Source organism: Phaenicophaeus curvirostris, chromosome 11, assembly GCF_032191515.1.
Source record: "Phaenicophaeus curvirostris isolate KB17595 chromosome 11, BPBGC_Pcur_1.0, whole genome shotgun sequence".
Classification (NCBI taxonomy): domain Eukaryota; kingdom Metazoa; phylum Chordata; class Aves; order Cuculiformes; family Cuculidae; genus Phaenicophaeus; species Phaenicophaeus curvirostris.
In genome coordinates, this window is record NC_091402.1 from 5,499,724 (window position 1) to 5,515,311 (window position 15,588).

General features: G+C 41.7%; 1 protein-coding gene across 2 annotated transcripts in view; it reads right to left on the minus strand.

Annotated features, from left to right (window-relative positions):
- Nucleotides 1-15,588, minus strand: part of FHIT (fragile histidine triad diadenosine triphosphatase) — a 609,993-nt gene that overhangs the window by 555,753 nt on the left and 38,652 nt on the right. The window contains exon 2 of one of the 2 annotated variants that reach the window (XM_069865715.1): nucleotides 14,079-14,220. The exons of the other annotated variant lie outside the window; for it this stretch is intronic. The gene's annotated coding sequence lies outside the window, so the exon portion shown is untranslated. The remainder of the gene's footprint in view (nucleotides 1-14,078; nucleotides 14,221-15,588) is intronic. 2 annotated transcript variants of the gene reach the window in all.

Here is a 15,588-nt window from a genome sequence, read left to right on the forward strand (position 1 = left end):
CCTATTCACTGCTACTTTAAATATTAGAACATTCTAAACCAATTAACTAGAAGTACAAACCAGGTTAACAAAGGTGAGAGTTCACCTAGAGAGGGTCTGTATTGATGAAGAGCTAATATCACACATCTGCAGCACAGAGAATGGTGAACATTTTCAGCTCAAGCGAATCACTGTTGTGCAGGTGGATTGCACAGGTGCAAACACGCACAGCCAGCTTCCAAAATTTTATCCATGGCATTTTTCAAAATAGCAGTTCTTGGATACTTTTTGCAAGACACACTTAAGTGTAACCACTATAAAACCACACAGAGTACTCCACAAGGCAGAAGGAAGCAGGTTTTACGCTGCACTTTTTCATTTGGATATGTATATTTGCAACAGACCAAAAACCAACACTACTTAATCCTTGTGGAAGTAAAAGCAGCTCCTCAACTTGTATGTAATACCACAATCCAATAATGCAGGTGTCTATCATATACACACTTTATTATTATTTAAGGATAAAATAGTTGAAGTCATTATGAGTAGAAAAGGACAGTCTTCTTTCCAGTGAGTTCATTTTGTGTGAGGTTTGATAACACCAGATGTTTTTTAATGCTGTACAAACAGAAGTCATTACAATTTATTGCTGTGAAAATCAGACACCTTCCTAGAATACTTATTAATATGCAAAGACACGAGATTCAACCTGTATCTAAACATCAAATTAGAGTCAAACTTCTATTGGAAAATTGAAATATGTCAATTAGATTGGATTCTTACACTACATTAGAGCTGAACACAGAACAAAATTACTGCTATTCTATGACACTTTATATAGAAATAAAAAAGACGCAGAGTATTTCACAGTAACTACCTAGACTTACTTTCAGAATTTACTACTGAGGAAAAGTAATCCAGAGTTTTACTGATTCAAACTTTCCAATAATACTGACTTAAGAATGGTGATTTCCAGGAAGGACAAAGAAAACCTAGAGCTAGACAGGAGATGAAAGGCTTTGTCAGTCAATCAGTTTTTTTCTTACACCCTTAAGTATGGGATGAGTAAAATACAAAAAGAGGGAAGCCTTGTAATCTCTGTCTGAGCAGATATTTAATTTCCATCCCCTGGGAAAGCTTCTAGAAGGATCAGTTCCCAGGTCTTCTGAAAGACACCTTACTAGCGAAAACCAACTACAAACACCACCAAAAACACAAACCCTTCCAAAACCAGCAGCAGGCACAGACACAGTCTCTATCAGTCTGCCAAAGCACAGCACTTTCTCTGGAGAGAGCAGGCTGCACATTATATAATCAAGCTAGGAATATATATCACAAAGTAATTCCCCTGTAGATCAGAGACCCAAACCCCACCAGCAGGACACAACACAGCCTCAACATCCCATGTTCTCACCCACTAACTGTCCAAGAGGCTTCTGCACTGTGCTGGTCTTTGAGGTAGCTTGGCACAGAGTTGATAGGGGCATACCTGAGAAAAGTTTAGTTTACTTAAGAAAAGTGAGCAACTCTGATGAGGAAATTAAAACAGTGCCAAGTCAGGTAAATGAAAGTTCAAAAGCCAGGCTGTAATGGCATGGGGGTACAAGTGCCAGGTCCTTTGTACCATGGGAAGTTCCAAAACAAGCCTGGGTAATCAGAACCAGCAAAGTCTGTGTCTCTGTAGCGAAATACAACAAGGTGACCTTTAGTGAATTAAATTAAATGCATAATAAATCAGCATCAGAGTTGCCAGGCTACTGGAACTTAACTGTCTGTTGCATACAACAGTTAAGGGGTGAGGGAGGGAGGGAAGAAACCTACACACTCAGTACTTTAGCAGAATTTTGTGCTATTCCTGTACTCACAAGTAAACCTTCCTAGCCTTCAGTTTTTTTGGTGACATCTACAGTACGTAGAATTTCAAACTAGATGAACTGAATGCATGTTTTCTAACAATTTTACCAATATAAAATCCCTGAAGTTGCAACAATAATTGTATTGCCTTACCCCACGGGATGGTTTTCCACGTTTTTAACAGCCTCCAATAGGTTTTCAACTGAAAGGCTCTAGTAATATCCAGCAGCATTTCTAATTTTTGCACACACAATCTAGACAGCAGCCACATCCTAAACTACAGCTTTCCTAAGGAACAGCCAATGTAAGATGAACATAAATAAAGCTGTTGTGCATCATCATAAATAAGACCCCTGCTTGTTCCATTGCTAAAAGCCTTGATGTTTTAAATCTCTTTACCCAGGATTAAAAACCTTACATCTCTTATCTCATTTTAACAGCTCTTACATTGCAAAACTAATTAAAGTGATTCCATAGTTGTCCACAAGCAAAGCACATCTCTATTTTACCTCCACAGTAAAGCACAGCCTGTCAGGTAGGCACAGGGGTGAGTCGTACTGCTCTAGCTGGCACAACCAACCTGCAGTTCCAGAATTGTCTCCAGTTTTTTATGCATCATATAAGATCATTTTGATTTGAGCCTATTAGTCTTCTGAAGACACCAAATACATTTCCATATGACAGCAGGAGTCACCATGTCTCAGGGAAATGCAGTACTTCCTGGAATTCTTGACGTACCAAGGAATCGGGGTTATTACTATCGCTGCTTGCTGAGAGCTCTTATTATCAGTTCTGACATTAACTCAGACTGAAATCCAGTTCTGGCCAGCTCCTTAGCAAGACATTTAAGACAACCCAGTGCTTACAAAAGCTCTTCTCATACTTGGCGTATTCAGGCAAGTTGAGTTCTTGTTGCTGGGTTATATTTTGTCGTTTTAATTGTCTACTCAAGAGCTAAAACAAAGTCTTCGTCCTTGGAAGGTTTTCATGCAGAGATTACAGTTGCCATAAATAGTTCATATCCATCAAACTTGCATTACATGGTTTTGGTTTTCTCAGCTGAGCTAGTGTTCAGCATACCTCATAGAAACCTGATGGCACAACAACTTTTACTTTATACCTGTACAAATGCAAGTTTTAAATAAATCCAATGGCTTCCATGATCTCGAAGAATGTTTAACATAGCATAGAGCACTTCCAGCAATGAATCCCCTACAGCCTTCTATGAATTCTGGAACTCTGTTCTAGTCCAGCTGGCATAGTCACTGTTTGTGTGCAAGAGTGTAGTTCCCCTGCCCAGTGAATATCATGTGCATTAAAAAAAGAGGTAAAGAAATGGAATTATCAGAATCATAGAACCATCTACGTTGGAGAAGAACTTTAAGATCATCAAGTCCAACCCTTAACCTGGCACTGCCAAGTCCACTACTCAACCATGTCCCTAAGCACCACTGTCACCTGTCTCTTAGATGGGAGAGAAGAATGAAAAGTAAAGATTTTCAAAATAATCTCCTTTCACATCTAAATTCCTTTGACTTTGAAAGTCAAGGGGATTTATGAATATAAAATCCTCAAAATATCAGACAAAACCAAAATTACTTTACCAGTGCCAAGCAGGAAGTCAACAAGGAGCAAGAGCCAGGAACTGAGCTCATACCTGCTGAACTCAAATCTAATACTTTCATCCCAGCCTTTCCCTTATTCCTCAGCACTACTGTGATATTTGCAGCTTCAGGGCTACTGTAAAGACTAGAAATAACCCTAACTCTCAAACAGCTGTCTGTCACATTTGATTAGAGAAACGTATTCTAGAATTCAGGTTAGACTTAACCAAGGAAGAGATTTCTCTGCAGCCAAGTTAAAATCTCTTTGGAAAAGTTTTATCAGAATAATAATGGGGGAAAAAAAAACTCACACAAAAAAAAAATGAAAAGCCTTCAATCACCAGTAGTGCTAAAAGGGAAGCCATTCTATGACAGAAACTCTTGCTTAACTTTTGCTCAAGCAGTTTAAGCCTCCCTGACCAGCTTTCACTCATTCCCCTCTCACACAAAGTTCACCAATTTAGACTTGGAACATAAGTTAGTTTCCTGTCTTACTCGTGGCAGCAAACAGAGCAAAGCACAGCTTCAGCAGTGTCTAGCATCAATCTGCGCTAATGTTCTACTTGAGAGTTGTGTGTCCATTGTCAAGGCAATGGCTGACAAATCTGGCTGAAGAAGGAGGTTCCTGAGCTACTAAACGAGTCAATCATAAAATCAAAAACTGTTTGATCAAGACACAATGCCAGCACTGAATAAGGGGGCAGAAAATCCCACAGTCCAAACTGTGTGCACAATAAACCACTATTGTACAAGTTATCTGAAAGTGCTCTTCTAACAAACTAGATACACATATATCTGTGCATAGATACATAGATGCACATATACATATATATTTTAGATGAAATAAAAAGACTTTCTCCTCCCTAACACACATCTAAATTATTTGCAAATAATGGAATGAAAGAAGAACAAAACCAGAAAAGTCTGAGCTGCAATGAAAGAAAACAAAGGGATTGGAGGGAAAAGCAGGTCTTTTTCAGTTGGGGGAGCTGAGGGAAAGGGTTATGAGAAAACAAGTAACCAGCCCAAAACATCACTGAAAGTTCCTCCGGGGATAAGAGCTGCATAAAACTGTCCAGAAGAGTGAGGGACTTATAGACTGCAGAAAGAAAACGGCACGCAAGAGGATTCAGATGTGAATTGACATACCAAATGCTTCCATCTGGCATAGATATTGAAGAGTTGTAAAACACCTAAGTCTCATCCACAATATAACTACACATATTAACATGAAAAAAGTACACCTGCTAGCAACAGAAAAGTAGTTTCAAAACACTTTCGCTATGGAAGACAGAATTCTGTATGACAAAGACTAGGACTGATCAAGTACAGAGCCCCTCAAACTGCTCCAGGAGACAGGCAGAATAAGGGACAATACAGCCTGAAGGGTACAAATCACTCAAATAGAGTCAGCCCTCTGAGCAAATGCTGTTTGAAAGGAACCGTTAGAGACTGGCGTATGCCTCAGATCAATAGAGGGAGGTCACTCTAGGACAGAGGATAATGGCCATGTCAGAGAATCTAAAATGCAAATAACGTAGCACTGAACAACACTGCTGGTTTAAATGCGATACAGCTTTAGAAATTCCACCTACCAAATACCCTGGGATATGTTTTAATCTATTAACACTCCTCCAATAAACTATATACCCAAAGGTGCACCTACACTTTCGAGGGAAAAAAACTACTTCACATTGTTAGATAACTAGGTTCTCTAGGAAACATCTAAAGCCAGAAAAAGTCTATGGAAAGACATTCTTGACTTTGAGATGACTTGATCTGGGGCCTATAGAAATAGTTCTCTGTATATTAAATTAAATCAAGCCTGAATGCTTGATTTCTAGAGATACCAGTCAGTCCCCATTCTCTGGGGCTGCTGACATTAAGCTGAAAGACTTTAGAAAGGAAAAATACCTAACAGTAAATCAGTGACATGATGAGAATTGCACAAACAATTAAAGGAATGTTACAACCATATTCTTAATACATTATCAGAAAGCTGAATAGGAACAATTAAGACAAAATCTAAGAACACAGCAGATCTAAATTAAAGAACACTATACATATTACAAACAGTGTCTTCAGCACTTGGAATTCCAGCTACTCTGGACCTCAGCATCTGAAACACTTGATGCTTGTTTTTAACTTCACCATCTTCCAGAACACCCTTTTCTAAGTATCTTTTCTCCCATGGGTTCTCTTTCAACCGCTCTGAAATAGATGAGTGTGCCGGACTGGCTTTGCTAAGGCTAACTGCAAGTCTTAAATTCAGTTGCATCAGGATTTCAGATGGAGAGAAGCTTCCTGCCACAAGACAAGCTTGTATGCTTTGATATTAAGAAACAAAAACCTTATTTTCAACCCTCATTTTAAAAAGCTTAACATAAATCATGCTATAAAAACGTCAGCATTCAAGTACATGTTTATTGAAGGCTAAGAACTTTTTTTTGGGGGGGAAGCTTTACTATAAAAGAACCCCCATTATGTTAAAAGTGCACTGTCCCTCGATGCAAAGTACAACATCCGTCTTTTGCTAAGTAGTAAGTAAAACCTCCGTTAATCAAGGAAAGCATTTTTAAAATCCACAGAAAAGGTCTAAAACAAAAAAACATTGTGAAGGTTAACTCTACCTAGTATTTCCTCCTCCCCCAGCCTGTTAATAAACATATGTTTAGAAGTCCCAGGAGATAATTCTTTGCTCCTTACAAACATAATCACACACACTTGAGGCAGTGAGCATGACCCCAAGAGAGGAAGCACCGTGTTCCAGCATCCTACAGCAAGGTGTCACACTGGGCAAGCACTCTAAGAGAAAAGTTTTCAGGTAACTTTGAATAACTCCTTAACTCATTCAACTTATTTTTCTTCCACCAATGCTTTTAAGCTGTCCAAGGGCTACTTGGAGGTGTAATGATTTCTTTTTTTCATGTAAAGCACTTGAGCAACAATGGCTGTGAAGGCAGCATTGATTTATCAATATGCTACCTCAATATATTAACACTCAACTCCTTTTACCCAATTTTGTGTGATTACAGGCAAGTCCCCTTGAAGAGAACCAGAAGCAATCAAGGCCTAGAGTGAGAAGCACATAATGGAACCAAAAATGTTGTTCTCAGACTGGTTACCTTGCCCAAATGGGAAGGGTTGCAAGACCTCCTGCTGTGAAGCTGCCAACAAAGAGGGTAGAGAAGGACGGTGCAGTCATCACTGCCAACAGCAGACAACTGTGCACCGCTGTCAGGATAAAAACCTCGTTGTGATCTTAAGCAGATGATGTCTGGTCAGTGCCAGCCCTCAGAAATTCACAGGACCTCAATTATCTGAGGTTCTCTTCCAAACTTGTTTGAGTTACAGGCCTTGTGAGGAACGGCTGAGACAGCTGGGGTTGTTTAGCCTGGAGAAGAGGAGGCTGAGGGGAGACCTCATTGCTCTCTACAACTACCTGAAAGGAGGTTGTAAGGATGAGGGTGCTCACCTCTTCTCCCAGGTGACAGGGGACAGGACGAGAGGGAATGGCCTCAAGCTCCGCCAGAGGAGATTTAGGCTGGACATTAGGAAAAAAATTTTCACAGAAAGGGTCATTGGGCACTGGAACAGGCTGCCCAGGGAGGTGGTTGAGTCACCTTCCCTGGAGGGGTTTAAAGGACGGGTGGACGAGGCGCTGAGGGGCATGGTTTAGTGATTGATAGGAATGGTTGGACTTGACGATCCGGTGGGTCTTTTCCAACCTCGTGATTCTATGATTCTATGAGATCTATCTGAGAGTTGGGAGAGAGGACTGATGATAGACAAAAACACAGCATGATTACAGAAGGTGTGTAATTTAAGGAAGGATGCCAAAGATACATTAGCATTATAAAGGGTAGGGGGAGACAACTCAGGAACATAAGGGACCTCCTGGACTGCTTAATCAAGTCCAGCCTCATTAACATCCATTTATATAATCTCACTCATTCATGTAAAATGTCCTGTAAAAATCAATTATTTTTGTGTTCCAGAGTTCTTAGTGAAAGATTCCTCTGTGTTTTACACACTATACAAACCCTCTTGGGTGGACTACAGGAGGGAAGTGAGACTGTGTAGAGAAAAAATCAGAAGGGCTAAGGCTCAGCTAGAAATCAGATTGGCAAAGTCTGTGAAAGATAACAAAAAATCCTTCTATAAATATATAAATAATAGAAGGAGGACTAGGGAGACCATACAGTCCCTATTGGACGCAGAAGGAACAACAGTGACAGGGGATGAGGAAAAGGCTGAGGTACTTAATGCCTTCTTTGCCTCAGTCTTTAGTTGTAAGGAGGGTCGTTCCGTCTGTGTACAAACCCAGGAGCTAGAGGAGCAAAATGAGGCTCCCATGATCCAAGAGGAGGTGGTCAGAGCCTTGCTAGCCCGACTAGACAGCCACAAGTCTATGGGGCCGGATGTGATTCACCGTAGGGTACTGAAGGAGCTGGCAGATGTGCTGGCCAAACCCCTTTCCATCATCTTCCAACAGTCCTGGAAGACTGGGGAAGTCCCACTGGACTGGAGGCTGGCTGATGTTGTGCCCATCTACAAGAAGGGTCGCAGGGAGGATCCAGGAAACTACAGGCCTGTCAGTCTGACCTCAGTGCCAGGGTAAGTCATGGAACAGGTGATCTTGAGTGCTATCACACAGCACATGCAAGAGAACCGGGTGATCAGGCCCAGTCAACATGGGTTCACAAAAGGCAGGTCTTGCCAAACTAACCTGATCGCCTTCTATGACGAGGTCACTCGGCTGCTGGATGAGGGAAAGGCTGTGGATGTGGTCTTCCTGGACTTCAGTAAAGCCTTTGACACAGTTTCTCACAGCATTCTGCTTCAGAAATTGTCAGCCTCTGGCCTGGACAGGCGCACACTCTCCTGGGTGGAAAACTGGTTGGATGGCCGGGCCCAGAGAGTGGTGGGAAATGGTGTGAAATCCAGCTGGAGGCCAGTGACAAGTGGGGTTCCCCAGGGCTCAGTGCTGGGTCCAGCCCTGTTCAATGTCTTTATCAATGACCTGGATGAAGGCATCGAGTGCACCCTTAGCAAGTTTGCAGACGACACTAAGCTGGGTGGAAGTGTCGATCTGCTGGAGGGTAGGGAGGCTCTGCAAAGGGATCTGAAAAGGCTGGACCGCTGGGCAGGGTCCAATGGCATGAGGTTTAACAAGGCCAAATGCCGGGTCCTGCACTTGGGGCACAACAACCCTGTGCAGTGCTACAGACTAGGAGAAGTCTGTCTACAAGGCTGCCTGGAGGAGAGGGACCCGGGGGTGTTGGTTGACAGGCGACTGAACATGAGCCAGCAGTGGCCCAGGTGGCCAAGAAGGCCAATGGCATCTTGGCTTGTATCAGAAACGGCGTGACCAGCAGGCCCAGGGAGGTTATTCTCCCTCTGTACTCAGCACTGGTGAGACTGCTCCTTGAATCCTGTGTTCAGTTCTGGGCCCCTCACCACAAGAAGGATGTTGAGGCTCTGGAGCGAGTCCAGAGAAGAGCAACAAAGCTGGTGAGGGGGCTGGAGAACAGGCCTTATGAGGAACGGCTGAGACAGCTGGGGTTGTTTAGCCTGGAGAAGAGGAGGCTGAGGGGAGACCTCATTGCTCTCTACAACTACCTGAAAGGAGGTTGTAGAGAGGAGGGTGATGGCCTCTTCTCCTAAGTGACAGGGGACAGGACAAGAGGGAATGGCCTCAAGCTCCACCAGGGGAGGTTTAGGCTGGACATAGGAAAAAATTCTTCACAGAAAGGGTCATTGGGCCCTGGAACAGGCTGCCCAGGGAGGTGGTTGAGTCACCTTCCCTGGAGGTGTTTAAGGCACGGGTGGACGAGGTGCTGAGGGGCATGGTTTAGTGTTTGATAGGAACGGTTGGACTCGATGATCCGGGGGGTCTCTTCCAAGATGGTTATTCTGTGATTCTATGACTCTATGATAAGGTAACTAAAGTTTCAAAGTAATAGTCTCAGGAGAATTGTAGTAGCCTATGCTGGAGGTACAGCTACTTGACTGAACTAACGTGCTAGGGCTCTCCTGAGACAAATTTTCAGTCATGCCATTTAGGTCAAAGCTCCTGGTACACTAAGCCAGTGAAAAGACAAGCTTGTAGATGACTACATAGAGTCGTATGTTTGGCTATAGAAAGTCCTGCCCTGGAAGGAACACTGAGCAGAAAAACAGGAGAGGAAAGAATATATGAGTTTCACAGTTGTGTTGTGCTTACTCCTGAACTAAACCAAAGGAAAAAAAGAAGAAAAGTTCTCATTACTCTAGGAAATCCAGGCAAAATAGAATAATGAATCTTGTATTAAACAAATAACAAATGCTACATTTTTACATATGAGAAGTCTCAGCTCAGAAAAGCAGCAAGTGGCTTCTTGAAGATAAAAGGCAGAGAACTGATGTAAAGGCTAAGGGGCCTCCACACACTTAATTCATGCTGTAACCCAGAATGGCATCCATCTCATGACTCCATCTCCATATAGCCCAACTGCACAGACAACCTGCTAGGATTCACAATTTATCTACCCGTTATTCACATTTTCAAGCTGTATGCAGTAATTCTAACAAGCACACACTTTAAAAAAATATTAAATGGTGCTGTATCCCCACAGGCGTCTTGAAAGGTGTTTTCAATCATTCTGAGTTTTACTTACAAGGCTCATGTCACTTTATTGTACTTGGCAGATAATACTTACTCCTAGGTAAACTATAAAGTACAACTGAGTTTGTCAACATGCAATAATACCATCTTTATTTCTGTTGCAAATAAGAAAATATAAAGGTTTAAGCCAAAGGGAAAGATTCAATCATTTATGTGACTATTTCATCTGCAGAAATGCTTCCATTTCCAGCACTTCTCTCCAGCTATAACTTAGAAAAAAAAAATCTTTCTGTACTATGAATTTAAATTATACTTTAGTAAATTAATTATCTAAAACAGCTGGTTTTGGCCTCCATGTCAATGTTACAAGCAACATGAAGCACAACCAGTAACTGAACTCAGTGCTCAATTTTCCAGTTTTGATTCCAATGCTTTTTAGTTAAGTTGCATTTAAAGAGTCAGCTGCATTTCACAGAATTAACCCAACATAGTCACAAGGTCAGAATGACAAAGTTCCCCAAGCTAGTTCTTGCTATTCGCCCTGTTCTGAAGACAATTTGAATATTGGATCACACCTCCTTTGCAATACCACAAATTGAAATATGTCACTTTTTTCCAAACAGAAGGGGCATTTCACACCATTTCAGATTTTATTCACTTCCCAAATTTATATAGTACATTTGGCACAAAGATTTCTTCCTTTTCCTTTATAAATCTGAGCCTGGATACCATAGAAAAGAGACTGGGGCTGCTGGTGGACAGCAGCTGAACACGAGCTGGCAGTGGCACAGGTGGCCAAGAAGGGCAGTAGCATTCTGGCTTGGATCAGCCACAGTGTGGCCAGCAAGGGCAGGACAAGGATTGTTCCCCTCTACTTGCCACTGGTGAGGTTGCACCTCAAATCCAGGGTTCACTTTTGGGCCCCCCACAACAGGAAAGACATGGAGGGGCTGGAGCGTGTGCAAAGAAGGGGCACAGAGCTGGGGAAGGGGCTGGAGCCCAGAGGTTATTGGGAGCAGCTGAGGGACCTGTGGCTGTTTAGTCTGGAGAAGAGGAGGCTGAGGGGAGACCTCATCGCTCTCTGCAGCTCCTGAAAGGAGGCTGTAGCAAGGCCGATGCTGACCTCTTCCCCCAGGTAACAAGTGATAGGACAAGAGGAAATGGCCTCACTTTGCACCAGGGGAGGTTTAGATTGGATATTAGGAAAAATTTCTTTACCAGAAGAGTGATGGAGCATTGCAACAGGCTGCCCAGGGCAGTGGTGGAGTCACTATCCCTGAAGGTGTTCAAAAGCCATGTAGGTGTGACACTTGGAGACATGGTTTAGTAGACAGGCTGGTGCTGGGCTGATGATTGGACTTGATGATGATCTTAGAGGTCTTTTCCAACCTTAATGATTCCATGACTCCAAAAATCAACTTCAACTTAGTTCAACCCTCCTCACACAAATATTCCAGGCAGAACACAGCAAACCTTCTTGTAAACTCTGGTTACATACGTTCGGTTATTTCAGACATACATTACTAAAGAGGAGCGATACAGGTAAACTGAAAAACTGCAAGCAAAAAATTGTAAGAAGTCTCATTTATATTCATACCTTAGAACTCCCTTTTGTTCAAGACGTCATTCTGCTACTGCAGATCTGCTCTAGAACATTAACAATTTTCATACAAGCAAATCCAGTAGCCTACAGCTGCAGAAGCAGGAACCAAAAGTTCCTATGAAACAACTAGTTTATGCATTTGTACCTAGTTTTTCTTCTCAAGCTACTCAGATGCCTTTTCTCCCCCACTAAAAATCCCTCACAATACTACAGCAGAGTAATGGTAGAAGCAAAAGTTGCTATTTCTGTACAATTATTTCTGTAGAACCATATCTATAAAAGAACGGGTACAAGCGTAGGAAATGAACTTTACATATTAAATGCCAAGTGCAGACTTCCAAATACATTGAGATTTATTTTAGCAACAACAAAAACCTAAAATGAAGTTAGGGAGCTTAGATTTATTTTGAGCAAATTTATCAAAATGAGTGTAGCATCACATAAAATGTTATGTTTGCCACTTAACTGCTAGTTCTGCTCTTGTTTATGTACTTGCTTATTTTTGGATACCCTTGGGATCAGTCCATAAATTCTGTACTACCAGTATCTGGGGAGTACGCTGTCCACCCTTCGCCCCTGTGTGCCACCACAGATTGCTTTTTCTCTCCACTGGCCCAACCATGAGATTAACTTTGAAATCTGTTTGAACATCTACTTGAAAATATGAAGGGGAAAGAAGAAATCATCTTCCTTATGTCGGGTGCTATGTATACTAGATGGGAAGAAGAAACAGAAATAATATCACATATAAAGAAATGGAAAAATATTTTTAAGAATCAGTAATGGTTAAGTTGAGCTTTGAAAAGACAAGTTATCCCAGAGCCAAAATAGGATATCAGTATCACTGTACACTAATGAGTGCATTTACAGATGTCTTAGAAAACCCTGTGTAGCACAACTTCAAGAAAAATTTAGTCCCAACAGAATTTAACAAAAACAATTAATTTTCTTTTCTTAAAATAAATACTTAATATATTCTATCATCAGTAATTCACTCTTTGCACAAAGAAGTTAAAAATTTTGAATTGCGCTTTGAATCTTATTTTTTCTATTCAAGTTATGAAGATCATAAGGAAGGCTATTAACACCACTCGAAGTCGGAGAAGTTTCATCTTCACTTCAGACCAACAACTTCCACAGTCACTGAAAAGACCTGCTTTGCTATTTACTGCTTTTCCTCAGAAAGAGGGGAAAAAACACAAAACCACCAACCATAAAAAAACTCCCAAACACACACGAAGAAACTCCCCAGCCACCTGAAACCCCCTGCTATCTTTTAGTATCAACAAATCCCCATTGCTACTTTAAGGTAGTCTCTCAGCAGACTAACTTCCTGCAATGCTGCTGGGTAAAAGGTTGCACTACACCCCACTGCACGTCTTAACTCTGCTATTCAGACGCACAACTGAAATTACGTCAATTCATGTGCATCCAGTGTGTCCCTGCTCTGACTTCCAAAAATGAAGTCATGTAACGAAACAAGCTGGGCTTTTTCCAGCATCATAGCAAAAAAACCGAAAACATATCCAAAGAAACAAAAAACCCAATCCACAACCAAAACAAGCACCCACAACTTACTTTGCTTGGGAGTAATTTATGTCATAGAATCACAGAATAGTATAGGTTGGAAGGGGCCTCAAAGATCACCCAGTTCCAACACCCCTGCCAGGGGCAGGGACACCTCCCACTAGATCAGGCTGCCCAAGCCCCATCCAACCTGGCCTTGAACACCTCCAGGGATGGGGCAGCCACAGCTTCCCTGGGCAACCTGGGCCAGTCCTCTATCACTCTCCTGGTGAAGAAATTCCTCCTTATGTCTAGTCTAAATCTGCCTCTCCCCGATTTATGTCCATTACCCCTCATCCTATCACTACAAGCCTCTGTGAACAGTCCCTCCCCAGCTTTCCTGTAGCCCCTTCAGGTATTGGAATGTCACTATAAGGTCTCCTGGGAGCCTTCTCTTCTCCAGGCTGAACAACCGCAACTCTCTCAGCCTATATATATACACACATACATATATATGTTCTACCACACTGAATCTCATTTTGAACTTTCCCTGCTTATATGCATCGAAAATCAATACTGGAATAGCAAATCCTCTCTTACCTGCCAGAACTCAAGTCCACGTCACAAGTTTCTGACCTGCTCAGGTCTGTAAAATTCGACACCATGCCTACTACATAAGTGCATGCATTCAGTTGAGACATGCCTGAAAAGTGGGCACAAGTGAACTCAAACACCGAGGTTTATAAGCAGTTTCTCTAAGCAGACTAAACTTTTTTCTAACAAGCAAGCATTGACTTGTTATAAAAGCCTCTAAGAGTTTGAGCCTGATCTTAAAATTCTCATGTTCTTTGCTTCCTAACAAAAATCAGATTTGAGACTTTAAAGCATGTCAGCAGACCATGTGGCTTTCATGACACACAGGTACCTTCTGTAGTCTCCTGTGTGCCCTCCAAAGGCAGCAGGGCCCAGCTCACTCCTCTGGAGATGCTTGAAGTCACATGCTGCACCTGCTTTTACCTGTTCTGAGTATGAATGAGCCAAGGTCAACTCGCCAGGCTGTGACATGCCTAGGGAGGAGAAAATGCTACAGTCCTGATCAAAAGACAGGACATGATTGATGGAGCACCAAAACAGGCACGTGGCAAAGCAAGAACTATGACATAATAAACTTCATTACTGCACTTTACTAAGACCCTGCAAGCGCAAACAGGCTTTTTTTTTTTTTTACTTTCCTCCTTCAAGCCAGAAGCAGAGGGAGAGAAAAGCAGCAAGCAACAAAAGATCCTCATCAAATCACCATTCCCAAATTCAGGGTGTGCAGGGATACAGTCAGCTCTGCTAAAAGAACAGCAAAACAGATTTACTTCAACGCTAGCAAAAGCCCAATTTATTTTATCCCCTCTCTTCAAAACGACTAAGCAAATGTCATTGTTTATACAGCTTATCGTAAAACTCAGACAATTTCCCCTGCCATAATGAAATTATAGATTGGTGTACAAAAACATTAAGCACAGAACTATAAAAGTTTACCATTTTGCATTTAATGAAATGCTACAGCTCCAGTCTTGCAAAGATTTATGCACAGACTCAACTTGATACAGGTGAGGCATTCCCCTGCGAAGACTGCTTTGCAGAGGCAGTAACAGCTGCTATAAGCCAACATTAATTTGAAGCACATAGTTGTTATAACAGTTAGAAGGGCATTTCATTTGTGTTTAACATCATTTTTAGGCATGAAACACATTCTTATTAACACAAAATAACTCTTACACTAAGCTAGATGTGCTGCTGAACCACAGGAACAGCATCTTTTTCGGTCATATTTACTCCCAAGTTTCCTATCACTGATTTCCTATCCCTACACTTGATTATTATATTCCAATCATACACACAAAGAGGCGTCAGATGTTTCTCAGCTCTGATTTTCAGTATTTAGATCTAAATCCACACTTTTTCACGTTCAGACTGCAGAGCTCTCCAGTGAAGTACTTGATTGAATGTACAACAGAAAAGCAGAAAGCAAGGACCATAGGAAAAAAAGGGGGGGACTGACAAAAAAAAAATCCAAACCTTTTACTCCAACTTGCATTTTTCCATGTTTAAGTCAGGCAGTAACATGTTCTGCTTCCTGTATAATAGAGTATTATAGATTTCTGTAATGCATGATGCTCAAAGCAAGTCAGTGAAAAATCTTCTATACATTTCCTAAATCACTGTCTCCAACAGCCATTTGAGCAGTCGTACTTTATGTAGCTTCTCACCCTGCCTTTCAGTTATGGTATAGACTCGGCTATTTTCCCTAGTTAGTTTTATAAAGAAAGAAGAAAATCAGTTTTCCTCCAAAATTTACAACTGTCAAGACCTCTTTTCAGTAGATTTTTGTTTTATAATGCCTGCCACAAAATTATTTGACAGCACCACAAGTCTGAGTACTA